Below are 14,526 nucleotides of genomic sequence, written 5' to 3' on the forward strand. Positions count from 1 at the left end.
CAAACCCACCACATCAGCACCTCAGTGAGCAGGTAAGACCCCAGGGCTCCTGCCTCAGACCACCCACCTCTACACAAGCTGTCAGACAGCCACTGTGGTTGATTTCTGTCATCTGTGTGTGTTTATGTCTGTGCTCATGTGCTCAAATCAGAACCGAGGACTTGAGGGGATCCCTGGAAAGACCGTCTCATTCCATTGGTACCTTCACAGTCTACAAAGAAAGAGATTCTGAAAAGTAAAAATCCTCTTTATTCCTGGAGGAAGAAAAAGACATACGTGCAAGATGGAGTGGCTTCTGACCCTTTGTCCTGCGGTGAAAGGCTTCTGTTTGTGTTTAAGAGGTAACTCATGCATCACCCCACCCTCCAGGTTCAAGGTGCACTCTGGACGGCATCAACCACACTCCTGTGAAGGAAGACAGGGTCAGACACAGTATGGCCTGGATGTCCTCCTGTCTATGAAAGTATCTGGTAGAGTCAGGGTGGGAACATCCTCAGTACCTTTGTTTACTGGGCCATAGTTACAGGCAGACATGAGCACAGTCACGTGACCACATGCCCAAGACTCCAAACTGCCATGTCTTATTTTGGTATAACTTGGAAGGTGTAGGGCTCTGGGTTGATCATCACAGCAGTAATCCTGAGAGGCAACAGGATCATCAGCTTAGAGACTTGGGACTTAGAGCCCAAAAAGGTTGAGCAAAGTACAACCCATCCACTTGTGAGCCACAGAAGTCTTCCCCAACCGCCACTAAGCTGGGCCAGTCCCTCCATTCCGTGGGACCCCATGACAATGTATGGAACAAGAAGTGAGAGAAGACAGTTACAGAAATAGAGCCTTGCACATCCAGCCTGGAACATTCACTGAATTCAAGAATGTTAAGTTCTTTTTTGCAGCAATACAAAGGAGATGAAGGAGGTCAGTAGGAGCCCATGTGTCAAGTGTACTGGAAGGAAGACAGGAGGTCCTCTGCTCCTGTCCAGGTGCGCAGCCATTCAGGGGACTAGAGCAGGGCACAGCCTGATCCAATGGAGAAAGTCAGACTCTCTCTCTCCCTCAAGTCTGGTGTCAAAATACAGAGGCCAAGGGCTGCTAAAACTACAAAGTCATAGAGAGTCGATCCTCATTATTCAGAGATTTGTGTTTGTAGAGTTGCCTACTTGCTAAAATTTACATGTAAGCCCAAAATCAGTATGAGTGGTACTTCTGCAGTCATGCACAGACATGCGCAGAGCAGATCTCTGAGTCTCTTGACCCACCTGAGTTCCAACAGGGCCACACTCTTCCTTCCTGGTTCATCTCTCATATAAGTAAGTGCCTTTTTGCAATCCATTTAGTGCTATGTTTTTTGCCTTTCTATGCTTTTCATTGGTGATCTCACTATTTAAAATGGCTCCCCTGTATCGTGATGAGGTGATGTGGTGTTTCCAAGCTCAGGAAGTCTGGGATGTGCCTCTCAGAGAAAATCTGTTTTAGATGAGCTTCCTCCGGGCATGAGCTGTAGAGCTGATGGCCATGCGTCCAACATTGATGAGTCAACAGTATATATTAAAGGTCTCCTTAAACAGAAATACCCACAAAGCAAGGTTATGATCAATTGATGAAAATGGGGTCACTGGGGGCTCACAGGAACTTAACCCTGTCTTTCCTCCAAGAGTGAAGTGTCAGTGTTCACCAGTTCAGTGTTGTGATGACTTCATAGAACATAACACCTAAGAATAATCAGAATCAAGGATTAACGGACCACCAAGGTCTTCAGTGTCTGGCCAGGCCAGGTTGAAGCAAGGTCACATGGCCTGCAAAGTGTGCTAAGGAGCAGTGGTTCATGGAGGTGGGAGGTGAGAAACTAAAACCTTGAGGAGAGGGCCGTGTGCATAGGAAACTTTGTGCTCCTCAATTTCCTGTCCCCATGCACTCTAGCTGTGCTGTACACAGTTGGCTGTTGTGAGATTCCCCATATCCAACAGTAAAGCCACATGAACTCAAGAAAGCACGGATGCTTTTCTGTTTTTTACAGACACATTTTTGTAGACTAAAACTACCCAATGTAGACATCTCATAATTAGATCTTCAAATTGAGTCACAGATGAAATGTACACATCTACCAGATCATAGCTGTTATTATCATCCTGGCACTAGTGAAATGGAAGACAAATTTAGCAGGTCAGGTTTTAGATCGTGATCAATGACCTAACAGCCTAATAGCCATAGTGTTCCTATGTTCTGGAATTTCTAATTACCCTGTATATATTTGGAACAACTTCTACTTTCCTTTTGTAAAAAAAAAAAAAAAGAATTTAAGAAAATTTATTTAAATGTTTCCCTATTGGTGTGCCTGGGTGGCTCAATTGGTTAAACATCTGACTTCAGCTGAGGTCATGATCTCACCTTTTCTGAGTTTAAGCCCCACATCAGGCTCTGTGCTATCAGCCTGGAGCCTGCTTTGGATTCTGTGCCTTCCTCTCTCTCTGCCGCTCCCCCACTTGCTCTCTCTCTCTCAAAAATAAAATAAACATTAAAAAGGTTTTTAGTAAATAAATAAATGTTTCTCTATTGCTTTCCACTAAAGAAATATTTTCTCCCTTTCATGCTTGACCTTGGCCAAAGAACTGAAATCTTGATAAAGAGATGAGGCAAATCATGTTGATTTGGAAATCAGAGGTCACTTGTCATCAGAGCTAATCTATAGCCTCTTGATTAGATGGCTTTATAAGAAATACAAACTTGCTCAGCTTTGCAAAGCTATTCCCGTTTCTTTGCTGTTCTGGATAACCTGTACCCAGGGCTAAAGATGAAAGCAAAGCAGAAAATATCCAGAGAATCTAAGCTCTTTCTCATTTATTTACCTGCTGTGAAAAAGAAAGTAAGGATGAGTACAATGTCTAGAATGACCACTCTCTGCCAAGTGCTTCTATACATCAGTGATAAAGTGCTTGATGATCTTGCAAGGTAGATCAGGACTGCCCTTTTCCGCAGAAGGAAACAGAGTTTTCACACAAAATAAGAGCAGCCTAAAATCACACAGAGCCAAAACTGGGATTAAAGTTCAAATCTATTTAACTTCAAAGTCCTCCTGTTTTCACTTTACTATGTTATTCATGAAGGAGTGGGGTTAAGGAAATACATAGAGAACAGTTTCCATAGACGGTCGTTATAGCAAACAAGGCAACATTTCATACCCCTCATGAAGATTTCCCAATCCCACACAATCTGGGGTACCCTGAGGGCAGACACAGAGCAAAACCAACTGGCCTACCCATTCTCAGCGGCAGTTTGTCACCGGGAGTTCTACTGCCAGTGACGGCCATTGTTTCATCCTAAGAACTGGGGACCCCATATGCAAGCCTTGGGCGACCTCCTAGGTTTGCCTAGACACCGTCAGAGAAGGCATCTATGCTCAGCCCACAGTCCTCCCCCCACTGCAGGAGAGCTTCCATTTCCACAGAACTGTCATCCCTATGGGTGGGAAAAGGTGAATCTGGAACATCCAGTTTCACAATCTTTAACTTGTCCTTGGCTGAGTCGTGGTGACAAGGAGCAAGTCTTACTTGTTTTTGAGAATAAATATGTTACACTTTATACACGCTGAAAAGCACATGGCTTGAATTACGTGGAAAGTACAGGCTGTGGAGTGCACACAGCTGGGAATATTTGGCCCCATAGTAAATGTGGCATATTTGGTCCAAAGCATTTGTATTATAAATACATGAAGTGTTTATGTGACCCGTGGGTCGCCATTAATGTGCCAATAAAACCCAACAGATGGCAGAGCTTTTGGTGCAACCTCACGGGCACCCGCACACAAAGTATTAATTCACGGCATCTCTTTCATCCAGTGCATTTGGAACCCTGCTCCATCTTCAGTTCATGAATTACACATGTGTCTAGTGACCAACATGTAGATGAGATCAATGAAGGGACATCGTTCTACAAGACCAAAAGCAAATGAGATCAAATCTATATGTGTAAACTCTGGTTATAAACATCCTCTGGGATTCCCTCAAATGTTTGATTTGCAAACACAGTCACCAAATGTAAAAACAATGTGACCAAGAAACCGTTCTCACTTCTCCTTGGCAACAAAGACCAGGTCCTGTATATGCTCTGCCCTGTCTTCAGAAACTGACACCTTGTGAGACCTGAGCCCGGCAGCAAGGTGCGGTACTTCTCCCTCACCGAGTTTGGTGCCAAGGAGGGGATGCTGCCTGCTGGCGGATAGAGGTAATGTTCCCCAGTCTCCCAGTTTCCTAGGAGTCTCTGCAGAGTCCCCAGGTACCAGATTCTCCTTTATCTTTCAAGAAAATACAGTGTCATACAACAATTGTGCCAATAGCTTTCTAGAATTGCTCCGGCTAAAATGTCACCGTTAGCCTCTGAATGAGATCTCAACACTGCATTCACTAGTACAACTCACACCTCGGCTCCTCTTGCACACATCTCGGTGTCGTCACCACTTGACAGCAACTTGCTATGTGCATATTCTGCTTACCGCTTCCCACTCAAGCCAAAAAACGTTTTGACCACTTTTTTTCCCCATCCCTCCATTCTTATTTTCTTTTCTTGGCTCCTGTACAACTGCCTGATCATCTGTCAGGGAAAGAGTGGGTGTGCAGGGCTCAGAGTGCCCTGTCCCTGGGCAAGGGCGGTGGAGCTGGCCACATGGCGCGTCTGCTTTTGTCAGCAGCATGATGCTCTTTACAGTCTGGACTGACGGCTACACATATCCCATATTCATGGATACATTTTGGCACCGTGATTGTGCAAATCACAATATTTGGATGTGTACTCAAATTGTTTAAGGTAGAGAAAGTGTGGGGAAAAAAACGTGTGAATTAAGTGAGTATAGTGAGAGAAATTTACTCCCAAGGAGTTGGTGTTATGTGGGCAGATACGGTGCAGTGGTCACTTACAACTTTACAGATTTGGAAGGCCTTGGGAGGCCTCAAAGGAACCGACAGGCAAAACTGTCTCTGACAAAACTCAATTTTCAGTTCCGGGAGAGATCATGTTTGGATCATTGCACCTCAATTCATGCATTTCCTTGTTTTAACTTCTTCATTTGTGAGACACAGTACCCTCTTTCTACTTAATGGCATTATAAAATAATCAGTGAAACATGGTAGATTTGAATTATCTGTGCACATCTTGAATCTCCAGTAAATAACAGAGGAAAGGGAGGTGGAAATCTGAAGGCATCCATAGGATCATGGAACCAGGAGCCGTAATCAGCCAAGTGTTCGTGAGGGGCAAATCTTTCTGTAGACAATTTGATTGGTTTTTTGGTGGAATTATGAGATTTACAGATGAAAGCAATGTAGTTGGTGTAATAGGTCTAGAATGACAATTAAAATACATTTGATACAATTCTGCACAAAATTCCACTTGCAAAATCCATCTGTGTACGTTGGGAACAGAAACCAGGCAGAGAGTGCCAGTGAATGAGTGGGGACAGACAGGACTGTCTTCCCGTTCCACACTTTAAACCCTAACTTACAAAAACAACAACAAAAATGACCTTTGAGTCTGAGTTGAATATCTCTTTAAAAATCAACAGCCAAAAGATTGTCATACGTATTGACCCTGTTGAATATCTAGAATTTCAGAAACTGTGCCAAAAATTGATAGGACTATACATCATCAACCACGGTTTCTTGGGCAAGAACTAAGTTGTGTAAAGCTCTGATATGAAGAAGCATGGTGTGTGCCCGTGCAGCCCTAACTGAGGACAGTCTAACTGGTGTGTTGGAGACAGTCACTAAGAAGTGACTCAGAGTGAAATATAATGCACGCTCTCTGAGGACACGGGAAGAGACAGCCAAGACGTTCAGGGTAGAGAGGGACCTAAGGGAGAAACCCTGAGTGTTAGTGGCTTAGGAGAGGCCCCTGTGGCAGCGAGTGTGTGAGGGGGAACAGTGTCTTCAGTGATCAATCACCCCGCTTCCTGACATGCCAACGCAGGTGAAGTCTAACACAAAACTAAACAATACTGGACACACACCAGGAAATAGAACTCAGAAAGCACGAGGCTTCCCCACTACAACGTTGGGTATGAAAGAATACAAAGTGACATTTTCAATTTAGAATTCTAACATCAGTCAAAATATCAAGTGGGAGGGAAGAGTAATGACCTTTTAAGACATGAGAAGGCCTGGGGACAGAACTCAATGCTTAGGAGGAAGAAAATGAAGCGTGCATCTCCAGTTAAAGGGATTAATAAACCAGGAAATGCAATCGTAACATACTACCTGGCTTTGCAAAGGAGGTAAATGTGCAGATGTAAACGGGCACGATGTCAGCGTGGGAATGAGTCAGACGTGGGGACAGAGCGTCAGTGTGGGGACAAGCCAGACTTGGGGATGCGATGTCACTGAGGGGATGAGCTGGACGTGGGGACAGTATGGGGCCAAGCCAGATGTGAGGACGCCACATCAGTGAGGGGAAGAGCTGGACATGGGGACACCGTGTCAGTGAGGGGCTCCTTGTGGTGTGCATTCATCATACCAGAAAGAAAATGATCAAGCTTAAAATTAATAAATGACGGTCATAATCACAAACACATGGAGGAGATAAGAAAAAACCAGAGGAAACATATCTATAAGGGCTGGAAGACTGGCTCTGGGGACTGGACAGACCGGCCAAGAGGGGTGGGAGCAGGGAGTTTCTGGGGTTTGTTATACATCTTTCCTCCTATTTGATTTTGCTTAAATATGTAGGTTATTATTTGAGTAAAAATAAACATTTACAACAGACATCAAGGCCTACCTATGCCAGAAAAAAAAAAAAGAAAACAGAGAGAGAAAGAAGAGAGGGAGAGAGACAGAACAAAAGACAGGGAGACAGACAAGAGAGATACATCACGGGGCTGAGGATGTGCTGGGGGAGGGTGTTGTTGAGGGAAAAGTCCATCGGATGATTTCGGCAGCGAGGGCCTAGACACCACCCAGGGCTCCTACACTGAACATTCCAGATCCAGCCCGAGGGTCTGATAGACAACGAAGATGGAAGCAATGGTATCTTCAAATTTTGGAATCTGGACTCCTGGGGGAAAAAACTGAGATCTGTATTTTTTTTCTATTTTTTTCCCTAAAAATAATACCTCTCCTGAGCTACCAGTAAAAACAAAAATAATTATAATGCTAATGTCACAGGCCTGGAGTGCCTATGATGTGCCAGCTAATGGGGTAAGCTTGCCACATGCATCCCTCCACTCAGCCACAACAGACCTTTGAGGTGGGTCCTGATGACAGAAGGTGTGGTCGCTTGTGGGGTGGAAGCTGCTGGTGCCCACTCCCCCCGTTTTACTGTCAGAGGTCACAGCTGGGAATGACCCAGGGGTGGGCCCTGCTCCTCAACTGCCTTTGACCAAATAGGAGCCACAGGTTATTCCTACCTGCTTCTGCCTCCCAGCGAGGCAGCCTGCGGCCAGCCACACAGGGGCACACAGGCCAGTTCCATGCCTCAAGCTGGGACTTGCATTGTACCGCAGTCCATTTTCCAGAACTTTCCAAGGAAGCAGACAACCATGGCTCTAGTCAAGAACACAGTCTTTGCAAGAGCCCAGCTCTAAAGTGACAGAGCCCAAATCCAGCCCAGGCTGGTGGGAGAGAAGCTCTGAGAGCCAAGGGGGATGGGGCCACCCTGCAGAGAGAGCAGGGATGAGAAGTGGTGATGAGACAGTCCCAGCCCTGGGTCCCCTCGGCCCTGGGGCCCTATGGCTTCCTGCCCTCCAAGTCTGCCAACCCCAGGAGGCCATCAACTGCCATGTGACTACATTGGCCCCAGTGAGTTTCTGCCACTTGCAACAAAGAATCCTAAGACAGCATTCTTAACATAAATAGGGAAGTTCGGGGGTGAACCATTATCTTGTTTTAGCGACAAGATAATTAGCTTGTTCTTGGATACATTACTTGGAGATGGCCAAGGAATGAAGAAATGTGTATAACAGTCCTTTGCTAAGACAGAGGGGAATCAGTGAAAAATGGATATAAGTCTTAGGCTGGATACTGATGCTTTTCACTGAAATAAAGTGTTGGGAGGGGGTGTTCCTGGGGGATTATTCAGGCACCGAGATTAACAAGGTTGTCAGATTTTGTGAATAAAAATGGAGGGCCCCTAGTTAAATCTGAATGTGCCCGTAAATACGGAACATTTTTTTAAAGTATAAATTTATCCCACATAATATTTAGAACAATCGACACTAAAAATGTTTTCTTGTTTGTCTGAATTCCAAATTTAACGGGGTATCTTGTATTTTTTCTAACAACCGTGTTAGTGAGGCACCTTTGTAAGCAAAATGCTAGTGGAGTTTCTGAAGCTGCCAGATACTACTATTTGTTTTTACCTTAAAAAAAAATCTCTCTTCTAAAATACTGAGTAATACAAGGTGACTCTAAAGTATGGTAGGTTATAAAGAACAGTGGAGAATGAACGCCCTCACACTCACCAGCTACTGGTGTAAGGAGAACACTCCCCATAGCTTGGGGAGTCCCGTCCACCTTCTCCACTGCCCCAGCCTCCCCCATCCCCCCCCCAGGCTTCTCCATCCCCCCTCGGGTCTTCTCCATCGGCCCCTCAGGCTCCTCCTATCACACATCACCTTAGTGCTGTGTCTACAGGCAGTAATACATAAAACACGTGTGCAGTACAAGGAATTGCACAGAGAGACCTGCAGAGCCACCATCCAGGCAAGAATGTGATCAGCATCGATCCCCAGAACCTTCCCTCATGGCATTCTGCCTCCTCCTCCTCCAGACAACCACCATCTAGGCTTCTCATGAAAGTCATTTTCTTGTTTTCCTTTATAGTCTTATCATCATGGTATATATTCCATCATGTGTATGATTTAATTATGTCTGTCCTCGACACTTACATAAATGGAATCATTTATTTCAAGGGGCCATTCTGTATTTGTGTGGTAGGGTTGCCGTAACAAACTACGACAGGCTGGATGGCTTAACCAACCGACCCCTTGGGTTCTGGAGGCTGGAAATCCCAGATGAGGGTTTGGGCAATTTTGGTTTCTCCTGGGACTGCGCACGGTCACCTCTGGCGGTGGTGTGCCATGTCCTTTTTTCTGTACACATGTCTGGGTGTCTCTTCCTCTTTTTATAAGGACATCAGTCCTATGGGATCAGGGCCCATCCTAACTATCTCAGTTTACTTTAATTCCCTCTCTAAAGGCCCTACTTCCAAATACAGTCACACTTGGGGTGGGGTGTAACACTTCAACATATGAATGGAGGGGGTGGGGGAATTCAACTCAGCCCATAATATATTCTTTTGTGACATTCCCCCACCCCAATATTATATTTGTGGAGTTTGCCCACTCTGCGAGAAACAGTTTTGGCTTGTTGTCTAGAATTCCAGTGTACATATCTCAATAATTTTATCCATTTACACTTGGTGGACGTCCAAGTTATTTACAAGTTTTGGTTTTATTAAAAAACAAAACACTGCTTTGTACACGTCTTTCAAAGTGAATCCTCATGCACAAATGTGATATATAAACCCATACACACCATGGAATATTACTCAGCCATGAGGATGAAATCTTGCCACTCACAAGATTGGGCCTGGAGGGCATTACGCTAAGTGAAATGAGTCACACAGAGAGAGACAAATACCCTATGATCTCACTTGTACATGGAATCTGAAAAACTAAACAAACAAGCAACCAAAAATGGGGACAGACTCATAAATACAGGGAATAAACTGGTGGCTGTAGGAAGGGAAAGGGGTGGGGGAGAATTACAAAAGAGCTGAGGGAGATGAAGAGCTACAAGCTGCCACTTATAAAATAAGTAACTCACACGCAATGTGCAGTGTAGGGAATATGGTCAGTAATAGTGTCACAACTTTGCATGGTGACAGGTGGAGCTACAGTTAATGGGGTGACCATTTCATAATGTATATAAATACCAAATCACTATGTTATATACCTGAAACTGATACAATGTTATATGTCACTCATTCTTCAATTAAAAAAAAAGTATTGTCATCAAGTTGTTCATAAGATTCTCTCATTGTTGTAGTATGTTTTTAATGTATACAGCAGCCATGGTTACAACCCCCCATTTCGTTCTCGATAGTTGTGTCTGGGCCTTTTATCCTCCTTCACTAGTGTTTAGAGTTTTTCACTAGTGTTTGCAAGTACTGTATTTTCTGTTATCCAACTCAGATATTTCATTTGACTCATGAGTTCCTGGGTAATGTACTTGATAACTTGCGAACCTGCCTGAGTTTTCTTCAGGCCCTGGTTTCTAGCTTAATTACACTATGTTCAGCAAACACAGCCACTGTGACTTCAGTCCTCTGACATGTAGTAAAATTGGCCTAATGGCCGCCATCTATCTGATCCACATTTTGTCGATATCTCATCCGTATTCTGTGGTTAAGGGATGTGGTGTTCTGCATGACCACTGGGCCACATGGTCCAGAATTTCTGTATCATTTTATCTGTGTTTGCCTGTCTACTCCATCAGAGATCCTGAGAAACATGTGGTAAAAGTCACTCACTGTGATTATCTGTTTTTATCAATTTTTGCTTTACAGATTTGGGCACATACAAATTATTAGGCATATGTAAATCCTGCGTAAGTGTTTTTGGGAGTGGGTGGATGTATTTAACCTCTTATCACCACATGTAACTTCTATGTCTGTTAATGCTTTAAAATTTATTTTATCTCATATTAGTATTGCAACCTCATCCTTCTTGGGTGAAATCTCTCTAAGTATCACTTTCCAACTTTTAACATTAAATCTCTTGGAATGCCTACCTGTTATCTGTTAGATATATTGTTTTCATTCAGATCGAAATTATTCTGGTTTAACCAGGCATTTTATCCTTCTGTAATTAGTGGAATGGCTGATGTGTTTTGATGTATATTTATTATTTAATTTTATGTCTTCTACTTGCTCTCAATTTGTAGATTTCTTCTTTCTCCTTTTTAAAAAAAATAATTACTTTTATTTTTTTCTCCTTTTGTCTGGAATTACACATTCTCTGTTCTTTTCTTGATACTCTTGAAATTGCACTAGGCAGGGTTCATCTACTCAAGTTCAAAGCTAACCAAAATATTCATTATCTAAGATTTTATATGAGCTTCAAAACAGCGGACTTGTTACCCTCCATCCTAATGGGAATTATTACTTTTTGACCAAGCAACCTCTCTTCATGTCCTTAACCCCCTAAGAAACCATGATTATTGTTTTATATACACAATATGTGTCTACGTTAACCTATGCCTTCTAACATACAACTTCCACCACGTTCTACTTTTTATCCCTTCCTTAATCTCAGACTTACCATCTGGACTGCCTTCCCTTCTGCTTAAAGTATATCTGTTGGAGTTTCCCTTAATTAAAGTGTCTTGGAGTCAGAATCTCTCAGCATTTGTTTTTCTAAAAATACATTTATTTTGTCTTTATAATGTTAAGGCGTTTTGTTGGATCAGAATTACAAGCTGGCAGTATTTGTTCCCCCAAAACCATTGAAGACGTTCGGTTATCTTCCTCCCGTCATTGCTGCTGATACAACAGAAAGTACTTCTGTCATTCCTCTGGATGCATAACTTGAACCTGAAGTCCAGGGTTATGCGATTTTTCTGCTGCCCTTGTCACGAGGGTACTGGTGTTTCACAGCCCCAGCGTATCCTGACGCCGGAGACCCTTCCTCTCCTCTCAGGTCCCTGTATTTACACGGAGGCCATGCCTCAGAGCCCCTGTCTCTGTTAATAACCACAGGGCACGGGCCCACCCCCTGGACGTTCAAGTTTTTCAACGCTAGCTCTTGTTCTCGAACCTGCAGAGCTTTCTTTTTTCAAAGGAGCTTGGCTTCCTATTTAATGGTTGTTCTCCTTCTAGTTTCACTTAAGCACATCTAGGTATTTGTGATAGCGGTGTTCCACATCGATTTTACCAAACACGCTGCTGGAACCAGAAGACTTGGCAGCAGCAATGTCTGTCCCACTGGTATTTAAATTTCTTCAGAGCACTGAAGAATATTAGAAACTTCCCAATTAATTCAGTGACACTTATAGAAGCTTGATGCATTAAAAAAAAATTATACTCACAAAACGGGGCTAAATTCTCCTATGAATAGAGGTTTTTCAAAAATTATTAGTATTTAGGGGTGCTGGGGTGCCTCAGTCAGTTGAGCATCTGACTTCGGTTCAGGTCATGATCTCACAGTTCGTGAGTTCGAGTCCCGCATCGGGCTCTGTGCTGACAGCTCAGAGCCTGGAGCCTGCTTCTGATTCTGTGTTTCCCTCTTTCTCTGACCCCCTCCTGCTCATGCTCTATCTCTCTCTGTCTCCTTGTCTCTCTCTCTCAAAAATAAATAAACATTAAAAATAAAAGTTTAGGGGTGCCTGGGTGACTCAGTCAGTTAAGCGTCCGACTTCGGCTCAGGTCATGATCTCATAGTTCGTGGGTTTGAGCCCCACATCAGGCTCTGTGCCGACAACTAGCTCAGAGCCTGGAGCCTACTTCAGATTCTGTGTCTCCCTCTTTCTCTGACCCTCCCCTGCTCATGCTTTCTCTCTCTGTCTCTCTCTCTCTCAAAACTAAATTAAAAAAAATAAAAAATAAAAGCTTAAAAAAAATTGTAATATTTAATCCAGTAACATATTTTATAGTAAAACTCATCATCAAGTAAAATTTATTCCAAGAAAAAAGTATTGTTTAACATTAAGGACCATATCGATACTCTTGTTTAAAAGAGTGATGACTTGAAAATAACTCTAAGATAACATTAATTTTAAAAATCAAGATATCGGGCATCTGGGTGGCTCAGCTAGTTAAGCATCTGATTCTTGATTTCAGTTCAGGTCATGATCTCATGGTTTAATAGGTTCGAGCCCCGCCTTGGGCTCTACACTGACTCTACAGAGCCTGCCTGGGATTTTCTCACTCTCTCTCTCTCTTTGTCTCTCTCTCTGTCTCTTTCTCTCTCCATCACTCTCTGCCCCATCCCAGCCCACACTCTCTGTCTCTCTCAAAATAAATAAACTTTAAATATTATAAAAAATTAAAATTAAAATCAAGATAATAACAGACTATGGAGAAGAAATCCATTTTTATGCTAAAAAATATGTATCTCTTCGCAGCCCCCTACAGGGCCAGTAAAACCACACACAAAGGCTTATATACCTCATCCCAGTAGCAAGATCACAAGTGGCTGTTTTCTCGGTTACACCCTCCTGGACCTTCCATGTTCTCTGTGATAAGGTTGGTATTACCTGTCAGAAAACACCTGTACAGTAAAGATCCAGTCTCTCTTGTCAACAACGTGGATCTAAGCCCTCAATCCAGCAGCAGGAGCCCCTCAGGATGGTATGTCTCTTCTAAAAAGTTTCCTCTAACAATTTTCAAAAAAGGACCTTCAAAAACAGTACTGTCACACCCAGACTCCCTGCTCTTTGGCCGAGCCGTTTTATTGCTCAAATTCTTTGCTCACAGCATCTACCAAATTAAATGCTTCCATTTAAATACTAGCTTCATTCTGGGGGTGCCTGGCTGGCTCAGCTAGAAGAGTATGAGAATCTTAATCTCAGGGTTGTAAGTTCAAACCCCACATGGAGAGTAGAAATTATTTAAATGAATAAAAGTTTTAAATAAATAAATAAATACACACTAACTTCATTCCGTTCCCTGCAGTCGGACTTCCCCATCAAAAACAACCCAGCGTGTTTTATTTTTTCCCCCATCTCTATAACCTTGAAGCCCCCACACACAACTTGGTATTGAATTCAGTGATAATTTGTCATTTTTCCTGGCGACTATTTGCACATTAACCCAAAAGCAGCTTATGCACACCAAATGCACACACGTTTTCATTGTTTTCCTATATTTTATGTTTTTCATTTATTTTATATCTCCATTACCAGCACTTTCCATAATTCAATACAAAGATCGACAGAACAGGTGGTAGACCTGGCTCGTTGGGTATTAGTGAAGAAACAGCACTCTTGAGGGGGGAAAATATGAAAAACTCCCAGCCCAATTTTTGGCTCTCCGCTATAGCAGGACAATCAGCAAAAATAGAATATAAAAGACAAGTACACCACAAAACTCTGTGTGCATTCAGTGAAAGGAAAGCAATACTAACTGAAACAATTAAAATGCTAACTATTCAGTCTACTTCCCTCCCTCCTTTCTTTCCTCTTTTCTTTCTTTAATTTTTTTATTTCTTTTTAAATTTTTTAATGTTTCATTTATTTCTGAGAGAGAGAGAGAGAGAGACAACGTGAGCAGGGGAGGGTCAGAGAGAGAGGGAGACACAGAATCTGAAGCAGCTCCAGGCTCTAAGCTATCAGCACAGAGCCCGATGCGGGGCTCGAACTCATGAACTGTGAGATCATGACCTGAGCTGAAGCCGGATGCTTAACCCAGTGAGCCACCCAGGCACCCCTTTTACCTCTTTTCTAATGAAGGCCTAATTATCACTATTTTGCAAACGGAATAACTGAGGAAGAAAGGCTGAGTGGCCGAGCAGCCGACATGCAATTTGCTGGGATGACATGCAAA

This window comes from Crocuta crocuta, unplaced genomic scaffold, assembly GCF_008692635.1.
Source record: "Crocuta crocuta isolate KB4526 unplaced genomic scaffold, BGI_CrCroc_1.0 scaffold31, whole genome shotgun sequence".
Lineage (NCBI taxonomy): Eukaryota > Metazoa > Chordata > Mammalia > Carnivora > Hyaenidae > Crocuta > Crocuta crocuta.